This window comes from Pseudophryne corroboree, chromosome 8 (genome assembly GCF_028390025.1).
Source record: "Pseudophryne corroboree isolate aPseCor3 chromosome 8, aPseCor3.hap2, whole genome shotgun sequence".
Lineage (NCBI taxonomy): Eukaryota > Metazoa > Chordata > Amphibia > Anura > Myobatrachidae > Pseudophryne > Pseudophryne corroboree.
In genome coordinates, this window is record NC_086451.1 from 127,509,496 (window position 1) to 127,521,922 (window position 12,427).

The following is a 12,427-nucleotide window of genomic DNA, read 5'->3' on the forward strand; positions in this document are numbered from 1 at the left end:
GCGTCTTGCATTAGACGCTACCCCCGTTAATAGCTTCAGCCGCCCGACTCTCCTCTTATGCCTGGAACTACAAGTCCAAGGCTGACCGCCAAGCTCCCACAAGCCTTTACCCACTGCCGTCAATTATTCCCTGCATGGTACACTAGCCCCCCCCATCCCTGCGCACCCCATCAGGCGTCTTGCATCAGACGCTACCCCGCTAATAGATTCAGCCGCCCGACTTTCCTCTTATGCGTGGAACTACAAGTACAAGGCTGCCCGACAATCTCCCACAAGCCTTTACCCACTGCCGTCAATCATTCCCTGCATGGTACACTATCCCCCCCCCCCCCCCCATCCCTGCGCACCCCTCTATTTCTGGACGTACACTCCTATGTGTTCTCTTCACACCCCACCCCCCTGCACCCCATCAGGCGTCTTGCATTAGACGCTACCCCCGTTAATAGCTTCAGCCGCCCGACTCTCCTCTTATGCCTGGAAATACAAGTCCAAGGCTGACCGCCAAGCTCCCACAAGCCTCTTATGCCTGGAACTACAAGTACAAGGCTGACCGCCAAGCTCCCACAAGCCTCTTATGCCTGGAACTACAAGTACAAGGCTGACCGCCAAGCTCCCACAAGCCTCTTATGCCTGGAACTACAAGTCCAAGGCTGACCGCCAAGCTCCCACAAGCCTTTACCCACTGCCGTCAATTATTCCCTGCATGGTACACTATCCCCCCCCCCATCCCTGCGCACCCCATCAGGCGTCTTGCATTAGACGCTACCCCCGTTAATAGCTTCAGCCGCCCGACTCTCCTCTTATGCCTGGAACTACAAGTCCAAGGCTGACCGCCAAGCTCCCACAAGCCTTTACCCACTGCCGTCAATCATTCCCTGCATGGTACACTATCCCCCCCCCCCCCTCCCTGCGCACCCATACTAAACAAATTAAATCATGTTTATGTCTCCCTTACACCCCTATCTGTAGACTCCAAGTCTCTTACATACAAACACCATACTAATCCGAGTCACATAAAGTTCACCACTTATCTTATTGTCTCCTCCAGACCCCATGTCTCTCCTGTCAAAACCTTTGAATGATCACGCACCCAAGAACATGTTGGGTGCGTGTTGTTTTCAAACTCCAAATAATAAAACCCCCCCCCAGACTATTCTATGCACCCTCATTGAAGTCATCACCCTTCCCAAATTTACACCCCCCCCAATCCATCCAAAATGAAAAGCTTCCTCCGCTAATTTCCAAATCAAATACCCTCCTCTAAAGCATGGAACTACAAGTCCAAGGCTGCCCGCCAATCTCCCACAAGCCTTTACCCACTGCCGCCAATCATTCCCTGCATGGTACACTATCCCCCCCCCCCCCCCCATCCCTGCGCACCCCTCTATTTTTGGACGTACACTCCTATGTGTTCTCTTCACACCCCACCCCCCTGCACCCCATCAGGCGTCTTGCATTAGACGCTACCCCCGTTAATAGCTTCAGCCGCCCGACTCTCCTCTTATGCCTGGAACTACAAGTCCAAGGCTGACCGCCAAGCTCCCACAAGCCTTTACCCACTGCCGTCAATTATTCCCTGCATGGTACACTAGCCCCCCCCATCCCTGCGCACCCCATCAGGCGTCTTGCATCAGACGCTACCCCCGTTAATAGCTTCAGCCGCCCGACTCTCCTCTTATGCCTGGAACTACAAGTCCAAGGCTGACCGCCAAGCTCCCACAAGCCTTTACCCACTGCCGTCAATTATTCCCTGCATGGTACACTAGCCCCCCCCATCCCTGCGCACCCCATCAGGCGTCTTGCATCAGACGCTACCCCGCTAATAGATTCAGCCGCCCGACTTTCCTCTTATGCGTGGAACTACAAGTACAAGGCTGCCCGACAATCTCCCACAAGCCTTTACCCACTGCCGTCAATCATTCCCTGCATGGTACACTTTCCCCCCCCCCCCCCATCCCTGCGCACCCCTCTATTTCTGGACGTACACTCCTATGTGTTCTCTTCACACCCCACCCCCCTGCACCCCATCAGGCGTCTTGCATTAGACGCTACCCCCGTTAATAGCTTCAGCCGCCCGACTCTCCTCTTATGCCTGGAAATACAAGTCCAAGGCTGACCGCCAAGCTCCCACAAGCCTCTTATGCCTGGAACTACAAGTACAAGGCTGACCGCCAAGCTCCCACAAGCCTCTTATGCCTGGAACTACAAGTACAAGGCTGACCGCCAAGCTCCCACAAGCCTCTTATGCCTGGAACTACAAGTCCAAGGCTGACCGCCAAGCTCCCACAAGCCTTTACCCACTGCCGTCAATTATTCCCTGCATGGTACACTATCCCCCCCCCCATCCCTGCCCACCCCATCAGGCGTCTTGCATTAGACGCTACCCCCGTTAATAGCTTCAGCCGCCCGACTCTCCTCTTATGCCTGGAACTACAAGTCCAAGGCTGACCGCCAAGCTCCCACAAGCCTTTACCCACTGCCGTCAATCATTCCCTGCATGGTACACTATCCCCCCCCCCCCCCTCCCTGCGCACCCATACTAAACAAATTAAATCATGTTTATGTCTCCCTTACACCCCTATCTGTAGACTCCAAGTCTCTTACATACAAACACCATACTAATCCGAGTCACATAAAGTTCACCACTTATCTTATTGTCTCCTCCAGACCCCATGTCTCTCCTGTCAAAACCTTTGAATGATCACGCACCCAAGAACATGTTGGGTGCGTGTTGTTTTCAAACTCCAAATAATAAAACCCCCCCCCAGACTATTCTATGCACCCTCATTGAAGTCATCACCCTTCCCAAATTTACACCCCCCCCAATCCATCCAAAATGAAAAGCTTCCTCCGCTAATTTCCAAATCAAATACCCTCCTCTAAAGCATGGAACTACAAGTCCAAGGCTGCCCGCCAATCTCCCACAAGCCTTTACCCACTGCCGCCAATCATTCCCTGCATGGTACACTATCCCCCCCCCCCCCCCCATCCCTGCGCACCCCTCTATTTTTGGACGTACACTCCTATGTGTTCTCTTCACACCCCACCCCCCTGCACCCCATCAGGCGTCTTGCATTAGACGCTACCCCCGTTAATAGCTTCAGCCGCCCGACTCTCCTCTTATGCCTGGAACTACAAGTCCAAGGCTGACCGCCAAGCTCCCACAAGCCTTTACCCACTGCCGTCAATTATTCCCTGCATGGTACACTAGCCCCCCCCATCCCTGCGCACCCCATCAGGCGTCTTGCATCAGACGCTACCCCCGTTAATAGCTTCAGCCGCCCGACTCTCCTCTTATGCCTGGAACTACAAGTCCAAGGCTGACCGCCAAGCTCCCACAAGCCTTTACCCACTGCCGTCAATTATTCCCTGCATGGTACACTAGCCCCCCCCATCCCTGCGCACCCCATCAGGCGTCTTGCATTAGACGCTACCCCCGTTAATAGCTTCAGCCGCCCGACTCTCCTCTTATGCCTGGAACTACAAGTCCAAGGCTGACCGCCAAGCTCCCACAAGCCTTTACCCACTGCCGTCAATCATTCCCTGCATGGTACACTATCCCCCCCCCCCCCCTCCCTGCGCACCCATACTAAACAAATTAAATCATGTTTATGTCTCCCTTACACCCCTATCTGTAGACTCCAAGTCTCTTACATACAAACACCATACTAATCCGAGTCACATAAAGTTCACCACTTATCTTATTGTCTCCTCCAGACCCCATGTCTCTCCTGTCAAAACCTTTGAATGATCACGCACCCAAGAACATGTTGGGTGCGTGTTGTTTTCAAACTCCAAATAATAAAACCCCCCCCCAGACTATTCTATGCACCCTCATTGAAGTCATCACCCTTCCCAAATTTACACCCCCCCCAATCCATCCAAAATGAAAAGCTTCCTCCGCTAATTTCCAAATCAAATACCCTCCTCTAAAGCATGGAACTACAAGTCCAAGGCTGCCCGCCAATCTCCCACAAGCCTTTACCCACTGCCGCCAATCATTCCCTGCATGGTACACTATCCCCCCCCCCCCCCCCATCCCTGCGCACCCCTCTATTTTTGGACGTACACTCCTATGTGTTCTCTTCACACCCCACCCCCCTGCACCCCATCAGGCGTCTTGCATTAGACGCTACCCCCGTTAATAGCTTCAGCCGCCCGACTCTCCTCTTATGCCTGGAACTACAAGTCCAAGGCTGACCGCCAAGCTCCCACAAGCCTTTACCCACTGCCGTCAATTATTCCCTGCATGGTACACTAGCCCCCCCCATCCCTGCGCACCCCATCAGGCGTCTTGCATCAGACGCTACCCCGCTAATAGATTCAGCCGCCCGACTTTCCTCTTATGCGTGGAACTACAAGTACAAGGCTGCCCGACAATCTCCCACAAGCCTTTACCCACTGCCGTCAATCATTCCCTGCATGGTACACTATCCCCCCCCCCCCCCCCATCCCTGCGCACCCCTCTATTTCTGGACGTACACTCCTATGTGTTCTCTTCACACCCCACCCCCCTGCACCCCATCAGGCGTCTTGCATTAGACGCTACCCCCGTTAATAGCTTCAGCCGCCCGACTCTCCTCTTATGCCTGGAAATACAAGTCCAAGGCTGACCGCCAAGCTCCCACAAGCCTCTTATGCCTGGAACTACAAGTACAAGGCTGACCGCCAAGCTCCCACAAGCCTCTTATGCCTGGAACTACAAGTACAAGGCTGACCGCCAAGCTCCCACAAGCCTCTTATGCCTGGAACTACAAGTCCAAGGCTGACCGCCAAGCTCCCACAAGCCTTTACCCACTGCCGTCAATTATTCCCTGCATGGTACACTATCCCCCCCCCCATCCCTGCCCACCCCATCAGGCGTCTTGCATTAGACGCTACCCCCGTTAATAGCTTCAGCCGCCCGACTCTCCTCTTATGCCTGGAACTACAAGTCCAAGGCTGACCGCCAAGCTCCCACAAGCCTTTACCCACTGCCGTCAATCATTCCCTGCATGGTACACTATCCCCCCCCCCCCCTCCCTGCGCACCCATACTAAACAAATTAAATCATGTTTATGTCTCCCTTACACCCCTATCTGTAGACTCCAAGTCTCTTACATACAAACACCATACTAATCCGAGTCACATAAAGTTCACCACTTATCTTATTGTCTCCTCCAGACCCCATGTCTCTCCTGTCAAAACCTTTGAATGATCACGCACCCAAGAACATGTTGGGTGCGTGTTGTTTTCAAACTCCAAATAATAAAACCCCCCCCCAGACTATTCTATGCACCCTCATTGAAGTCATCACCCTTCCCAAATTTACACCCCCCCCAATCCATCCAAAATGAAAAGCTTCCTCCGCTAATTTCCAAATCAAATACCCTCCTCTAAAGCATGGAACTACAAGTCCAAGGCTGCCCGCCAATCTCCCACAAGCCTTTACCCACTGCCGCCAATCATTCCCTGCATGGTACACTATCCCCCCCCCCCCACCCATCCCTGCGCACCCCTCTATTTCTGGACGTACACTCCCATTCTTCTCATACCTCCCCCTGTACCCCTTTATGTGCCTCTAATGAGACTCTGGCACCTACAAAGTTATTTCTATTGCGTGTCGCTACAAGTCTCATTCCGGACCATGAACAATCGTATGACGGCACTCTCCATATATTATTGACAAACCTCTCTAAGTATACATTTTTTATATTTTATACTAGTATAGGTATGTATCCTAATAAAAGTTTTTTATTTAAATCCAATCAATATCCCAACGTTTTACCCTTAAAAAATATTTGTTAATTTTAACCCTCCCACTTATTTAAATTTAAAGTTTTGGCCATTGGTTACATTTGAATATATTTTAACTCTCCTCCCTCTTCAAAATGCTATAAAGAGTTACTCTTAGCTCAGGTCTACATAATCGACATTCATCCAGCCTTCTGATCAAGTACTCATTCGTATTTCAACTATGGCTGATGAACCTTCATGTCGTTTGGTTCCTTCTACAAGAGGAATGCTCTTAAACATAGACGGATATCTTTTGGCAAAAAACAAGCAGCGTGGTGATGTCGTCTATTGGCACTGCACAGAGAGGAAGACCGGCCCTTGTTCATGTTTTGCAAAGACGACCATTGTTGCAGGACAGCACCAACTTAATACTCATGGAGAACATACTCATACTCCGAAGGCTGAAAAAACAGATGTTGCCATTGCCAAGGCATCAATAAAGCAACGTGCAAGGGATACCAATGATCCACCATCTGTAATAATTCAAGCGGTTACTGCCCAAATGCCGTCTACTAGTGCTGCCTGTCTTCCTAACAGTGAATCCCTCCGTAAACTTGTGAAAAGGGTAAGGAGAGCGGATTGCCCACCTGAGCCAACCACACTCGATGATATTGATATCCCACATAATTTGGAATACATTGATGGGATAAAATTTCTTGGAAAGGACAGTACTTTCCACAACGAAAGGACACTATTATTCAGTACAGAAGCTAACTTGCGGAAGCTTCATGAGGCACCGTATTGGGTAATGGATGGCACTTTCAAAACGTGTCCAACCCTATTTAGACAAATATACTCAATTCATGCTATGGTTGGCACAGATGACAGTACGCAACGCTTCGTCCCACTGGTCTATGGATTGCTTAGTAGCAAAAGTGAGGTTTGTTATATCCGTTTTTTAGAAGACCTACAGGATTATGCACAGGAATATGATATTCTATTTTCTCCTCTTTACATTTTGACAGATTTTGAGAATGCTGCAATACAAGCAGCTAAACAAGTTTTTCCGAGTAGCACACATAAGTGTTGCTTGTTTCATTTAGGTCAAAATATTTGGCGAAAAATTCAATCATGTGGCTTATCTGTACAATATGGACGTGATCATGCTTTTGCTATGAAACTTAGGAACCTTCAGGCACTTTCCTTCCTCCCAGCAGACGAAATCCCTGCTGCATTTGAACAATTAAAATCAGAAATGCCTCCTAATGCTGCTACATTAGTAACTTATTTTGAGGAGACATATATATTGGGGCGGCTTAGAGAACGAACCAGAAGTCAAAACAGATGTCCCCCACTGTTTCCACCATGCATGTGGTCAGTGCATGACAATATGGTTGGTGGGATTCCAAGGACCCAAAATAAGTTGGAAGGATGGCACAGGAGATGGAATATTCTCCTGGGAGAGAAAAAGTTTGGAGTCTACAAACTTATCTCCTATCTTCACAAGGAGCAACAAATGACCACCAAGCTCATTGAAAAAGTAACCTTTAATGTTGCCCGAACACCAACCAAACGTGAAAATACTGCTCGAGAAGATGCACTACAGAAATGTTTTGCCCAACTTGGTTTCATAGATTTGATGGAATTTCTAAATGCCATTGCCTTCCATCTCAAGTTGGAGTAACTTTAAAACTAATTCTAAACATAGTTATTTTTTCATTTTAAAGTTAAGTTTCATATTTTCTATGGTTTATTTTTCATTAGTTGACTTTCAATCATTTAAAATACCATAAAAAAAAAACCACTTTTCACATATTGAATTTTCGGGTGCTATCATTACTGGTAAGTAGAATTTTTATAATTATAGAAATTAACTATTATTCAAGTATTTTCTACATTATGTTTTCCATTCTAAAATATACATCAATCAAAAATCTCTAGCTATATTTTAAAGATTTAAAATATAATGGTTTCCCATTTCAGTTTAGCACAGTTGTACCCATGTAATGTTTTTCATAAAGTTTCCCTTCATTAATTTTAACATAAATTTTATTAATATTCTTCAATTAAAACAATTATATTGTTTATCAAACAGATTTACAATATTTTCTATATCAAAACAAATATATATATATATTTGGTTGCACCATTTTTGAAATCCTATTTTTACTGCAACGGTTAGATTTTTTTATTTGCCTAATTCATGGTGTACATGCTGTGGTTCTCCATTTGCTGTTGAAATAAACATCCCAGCATGCACTCTCACAGGTTTGCTTTTATTATATTTAAACATGTTGTCCATGCTTGCTGGGAGGTGTATTTAAAATGCCGAAGGAAACCATGGACTAGGTAATGGTTAGGCAACCTTTGTCTCACCAACTTCTGTGTAACTAAACTACCCAGCATGCACTGCCACAGTGTTGGCATCACTATAATAAAAAAAAAGTTTAAAGGCATGCAGTATGCTGTGGTTCCATAACTCATTTAGACACATGCTGTGTTATCCTGGCCTTATCCTTATGAAATAACTGTTTTTAACACAATGAGATAAATTCTAATTTATGTATAAACTGTAAAAATGCAAAACAGTGATAGGTATTAATTAAATTATTAATGTTTTCTTGTGCATGTAACATACTAAATATTATGATTGGTTAATAACAATCTTACATTGTTACACCTCATTTCTCAAACAAGCAATACCCCCTTCCCTTAAATTTGATTATTTTTTTAAATTATAAAGAATTTATTAGCACACAAATGTCAATATAGTATAGTAGACACTAACTCTAAATTGATGTAACTGTAATGGTCTGCATGCAGGCTCAATCTAGCAGCAGCGATAGCGATGTTCGTCACCGCGCATCGCTATCGCAGAGGGGGCTACACACGAGTGATATGTGCAGAAAATCTAATCAATCTAGTCAGATTGATTAGATTTTAGCCATGGATCTCTCCATGAGTACCCCCCTTAATATTGCTCTCTAAATTGTATACAATTTCAAAGTGCATATCAACTATTCTAAACATTTGCTAACTTTTCTGCATTGCTAATATATTTACTCAATTTTTTTAAATTAGTTTACTGTTCTGACCTCCCAATCATCATCTGCAAGCCAAAGAAGATTTTTTCTCCTTATTACTTTCCAGGTAATATGCATTTTAAAACAATTTGATGTAGATAATTTGTCTTCTATTTATGTACCTTAATCATCTGTTCTAATGTAATAGTTTAATCTTGACATTGTTAATTATATTTTTTTTTCACCTAAACTAGTTATCTTGTTTGCCCTTCCAATCAACTGCAATCCGCTGATTAGGACTCCTCATTATTTGGTTTTGCGGTAACTATACCTATTGAAACAGTTTTTATCATTTTTATATTTAGCCTGTTTACGTACTTTAATCAGCTCTTAACAAAACATATTACATACATTAAATAATATTTTTAATTTATTTCTTACATAATCTTGTTAACTGTTATGACCTTTGAAATGTCTGATATCCATATCTTCATTTTTAGATTCATTCCTTTTTTTTTATTTAATTATAATTCTAAACTAAATTGTACTTCTAACATGAATCCTGGAATCATGTACCTTTAAAAATATTAACATATCTAAAATGAACATATTTGCTTTACCTATACACTAATATATATATTACTACACAGGACCATATCTCTAACTTTGGAAATGCCTAGTATGGATCCACTCTCTATTGTTAATATTACATAACAATAAAATATTATTCAACTGAATATATTTATTTGAAAAAATATCATATTTAACTATATTGTTATGACAGCAATATATTTAACATTTTCCTATTGAATTATTTTAAACAATAACCAAAATCAAATGTTCGTAATTTTTATCCATCATTAATATAAACACTGTCAGATTAGGATGGCAATAGTATTTCCACATCTTCTTCAGAAACTGTGTATATTTACCAAAATATAGTACAATAATAAAATTATACAATACTAATAAAACTGTGTAATATCTCTCAATGTTTGGGTATTAAAGTTGACAGATTTTTACCCTTAATGTAAACTAAAAAAAAATTACTCTTAGATTAACAAATATGAAAAAAAATTTTTTTTTTGTTTTTATATTATTATATAGAAAACACGTAAAAAAAATTCCTTTTTTAAATTTTTTTATTGAATCATCATTGTTTGTGCACACAGTGTATGACTATTTTTTTTTCAATACAGGAAAAGAAACTTGATCCACAATGAATCCACAACAAAGAATATGAAAACCATCTTGATCCTACATAACATAATCTGATGCGGTGATATTATTCTTATTAATCTTTATTATAGAAACATATACAATATATTTTTTTCAAGATTTATTTATAAATCTATTACCAGTTATAATATGTTAACCTGTTCAAAGTTCACCCTTTAGAAAATAAAAGTTTTATTCATTGAAAATACTATGTTAGCTTATTGTTTTTATTATTATTCCTCATACTTACAGCACCCTAAAACTTAAATGACGCAATATGTGGGAAATACATACGCGTGTATGTCTTTGAGGGAAACATGGGAAATGATGATAGCGTCAATTGGCTAGATGGTTTACGCCATCAAAGAACCATATATATTTGCTAATCTGATCCCATCCTTACCTTCATAATTTTAATTTCCAATTCCAATTTTTTATATATCAATATTAAAAATTTACTATTTTGCGAGTTTGGAAGCAAATTTGTGTAATGTGTACATTAAACACACAAATATGTTCCGATTGGTAATCTATTCAAATATTATTGCAAATACAATTAGAATATATAAATAGTGGGAGCGCAGAATGAATCCAATATATTATTTTATTTAAAATATTAATATGTCATCCACATAAAAATGCAGTACATGAACTAGCCTAAGAAAAAACAATTGATATTATATAAATGTAAACGAGACTGCCATATCTCCTGAACAAATATGAATAAAAATCCTTTAATAAACCCTAGTTAGGGCTGCATTAATGCTTCATGAAAATCAGCCGTGCGTCCACGAGCTGAAATGATTGTAAAAAGGAGACTGCTAAAAAGTGCCTCTGTTATAAGTCACTGTCCTCCTTATACACAATAGAATCTCATTGGTAGAGAGTGTCCCAGTACTGGACTTGCGGACAACCGTGCTGTAGTATTATGTGGCAAATGGATAGTGATGGTCAAATTCTATTTGTGGTATATCACCTGATGTAGAAGCCTCTCCGTCAAAGGCGCTGTACTGAGCCGGGTTTGCTGGGGCTCTGTGCAGTGAACGTACAGCTGGTCTCGTCACCGGTGTACCATCCAGATGAACACGGTAGTTTAATTCTGCTGAAGGATGCTGTACCAGTCTGGATATGCAACAGTGTAAAAATACTGGAGCAGCAGATTCTCCGTCCGCTGGTGGAAAAATCTGTATTAATTGCGGCTACGGTCCACTGGATGCATGCGGGTCACAGGGTGTTAAGAGAATATAGCAGTCCAAATGAGGTACTTCAAAGGAGTACCTTAACGCGTTTCTCGTCCCACAACGCTGGCCGTTTCATCAGAAGGAAATGAATTTTATTTCATTTCAAAGGTACTCCTTTGAAGGACCTCATTTGGACTGCTATATTCTCCTGACACCCTGTGAGCCGCATGCATCGAGTGGACCGTAGCCGCAATTAATACGGATTTTTACACCAGCGGACGGAGAATCTGCTGCTCCAGTATTTTTACACTGTTGCATATCCAGACTGGTACAGCATCCTTCAGCAGAATTAAACTACCGTGTTCATCTGGATGGTACACCGGTGACGAGACCAGCTGTACGTTCACTGCACAGAGCCCCAGCAAACCCGGCTCAGTACAGCGCCTTTGACGGAGAGGCTTCTACATCAGGTGATATACCACAAATAGAATTTGACCATCACTATCCATTTGCCACAGAATACTACAGCACGGTTGTCCGCAAGTCCAGTACTGGGACACTCTCTACCAATGAGATTCTATTGTGTATAAGGAGGACAGTGACTTATAACAGAGGCACTTTTTAGCAGTCTCCTTTTTACAATCATTTCAGCTCGTGGACGCACGGCTGATTTTCATGAAGCATTAATGCAGCCCTAACTAGGGTTTATTAAAGGTTTTTTATTCATATTTGTTCAGGAGATATGGCAGTCTCGTTTACATTTATATAATATCAATTGTTTTTTCTGAGGCTAGTTCATGTACTGCATTTTTATGTGGATGACATATTAATATTTTAAATAAAACAATATATTGGATTCATTCTGCGCTCCCACTCTTTCTTTTTTCACACTCACTTTGATCCATTGTTGGGGCAGCCCGCCCACAACTGGTGAGCAGCCGCCTGAATCCAACTACATATAGTGTGTGTATTTTAGAGCGCAAATCTTTTGTATATATTTTTTGAATATATAAATGCATTGTTAAGCAAATGCAAATTATTAACAATACAAAACTTGCAATAATTTTTTTGGGATATTATTAGAATATAAATTATATATATATGCATGAACAATCACTGTAATATGGAATATGTGTCTGTACATATATTTTCTCTATTTTTATCTTGAACATATTAGTATGTGAACCCCACCAACATGAACAAACCAAAACAAAACAAAATAAATTTAGAACATTTTCAGGAATGCACGACTTGAAGTATCTCAGAAAGTATATTCCTATTATCGATTTG